The 1,928-nt window shown below is 36.4% G+C and overlaps 1 protein-coding gene and 1 long non-coding RNA gene across 19 annotated transcripts in view; one reads left to right on the top strand and one right to left on the bottom strand.

The window, feature by feature from the left end:
• LOC122577441 overlaps window positions 1–1,928 on the top strand; it is a 266,783-nt gene that overhangs the window by 251,747 nt on the left and 13,108 nt on the right. Inside the window, exon 1 of one of the 18 annotated variants that reach the window (XR_006320298.1) lies at window positions 2–33. The exons of the other annotated variants lie outside the window; for them this stretch is intronic. The gene's annotated coding sequence lies outside the window, so the exon portion shown is untranslated. Of the gene's footprint in view, window position 1; window positions 34–1,928 lie in introns of those variants that run through there. 18 annotated transcript variants of the gene reach the window in all.
• LOC122577449 overlaps window positions 1–1,928 on the bottom strand; it is a 37,661-nt gene that overhangs the window by 24,075 nt on the left and 11,658 nt on the right. The gene's annotated exons all lie outside the window — the stretch shown is intronic.

The following is a 1,928-nucleotide window of genomic DNA, read 5'->3' as shown; positions in this document are numbered from 1 at the left end:
GGTTTCATCCAAGTTGTCACGAAGAATCGCCAAGTTAGTTAATTTGTAATCGTAAGGTTATAAAAGCACTCGCAATATATCCACCTCCTTCAATAGTAGTAACATATTTATATATATTGAGTATCAAAAGGGGAGAAAGAAAGAATATACACATACGTACGAAAATATAAAATATAGACAAATAAATAAAAACAAAAAAGGGGGAAAATCATAATAATAATAATAAAAAAAAAAAAAAAAATATTGTCGAAATAGTCCTTAAACTATTTCTGGTGGCAGCAACTACCGTATTAATCGGAAGTTTAAATTTGTATTTCGATTACTATCGTTCATTTTTTCTTTTTTCGTTTAAATTAACGACAATCAAAATTTAAAAATATATAATAAATACAAATACGTAACAGTTTAATCGCCGAAATTTGTTTAATAGAAAAGAAAAAGCAGAGTATCATATGCAAAATCATCTAAGGTGTGCATTTTGCACACACTAGTGTTTGTTTCGACGATGAAACGGGCGCGCAAAGCATTAGGATTGAAAAGCATATTAAACACAGCGTTTAAATGTCGAAATTTGTTTAATAGGAAAGAAATAACACAGTATCATCCGCAAAATCATCTAACATATGCACTTTGCGCACAGTAGGGCTTGTTTCATCGAAGAAACAGGCGCGCACAACATTGAGATTGTAAAACGCATTGAAAACAGCGTTTAAACGTCGAAGTACGTCTAATAGGATTGAAGTGGTTGCGTTTCATAAACAAAATCTTCGACCGATTGCATTTTGTGCAAAGTTACGCTTCGTTCGACGAGGACTGATGCGTGCACTGCAATCGGTATGCAACAAGCATTAGAAGAAGCGTCTGAACGTCGAAATATGTCTAGTAGGTACGAAATTACAGAGTTTCATATGCAAAATAATCTAAAGTATGCATTTTGCGCACAGTAGGGCTTGCTTCGACGACGAAATGGACGCGCACAGCATTGAGATTGTAAAACGCATTGAGAACAGCGTTTAATCGCCGAAATTTGGGTAATAGGAAAGAAATAACAGAGTATCATATGGAAAATCATCTAAGGTGTGCATTTTGCACACACTAGTGTTTGTTTCGACGATGAAACGGGCGCGCAAAGCATTAGGATTGAGAAGCATATTAAAAACAGCGTTTAAATGTCGGAATTTGTTTAATAGGAAGGAAATAACACAGTATCATAAGCAAAATCATCTATGTGGTGCATTTTGCACACACTAGTGTTTGTTTCGACGATGAAACGGGCGCGCAAAGCATTAGGATTGAGAGGCATATTAAAAACAGCGTGTAAATGTCGAAATTTGTTTAATAGTAATGAAATAAAACAGTATCATCCGCGAAATCACCTAACGTATGCATTTTGCGCACAGTAGGGCTTGCTTCGACGACGAAATGGGCGCGCACAGCATTGAGATTGTAAAACGCATTGAGAACAGCGTTTAATCGCCGAAATTTGTTTAATAGTAATGAAATAAAACAGTATCATCGGCAAAATCTCCTAACGTATGCATTTTTCGCACAGTAGGGCTTGCTTGGACGACGAAATGGGCGCGCACAGCATTGAGATTGTAAAACGCATTGAGAACAGCGTTTAATCGCCGAAATTTGGTTAATAGGAAAGAAATAACAGAGTATCATATGGAAAATCATCTAAGGTGTGCATTTTGCACACACTAGTGTTTGTTTCGACGATGAAACGGGCGCGCAAAGCATTAGGATTGAGAAGCATATTAAAAACAGCGTTTAAATGTCGAAATTTGTTTAATAGGAAAGAAATAACACAGTATCATCCGCAAAATCATCTAACGTATGCACTTTGCGCACAGTAGGGCTTGTTTCATCGAAGAAACAGGCGCGCACAGCATTGAGATTGTAAAACGCATTGAAAACAGCGTTTA

Source organism: Bombus pyrosoma, unplaced genomic scaffold (genome assembly GCF_014825855.1).
Source record: "Bombus pyrosoma isolate SC7728 unplaced genomic scaffold, ASM1482585v1 HiC_scaffold_4710, whole genome shotgun sequence".
In the NCBI taxonomy this organism is placed as follows: domain Eukaryota; kingdom Metazoa; phylum Arthropoda; class Insecta; order Hymenoptera; family Apidae; genus Bombus; species Bombus pyrosoma.
The sequence above is the reverse complement of the archived record's forward strand: the minus strand, read 5'-3'. Positions and strand labels throughout refer to the sequence as shown.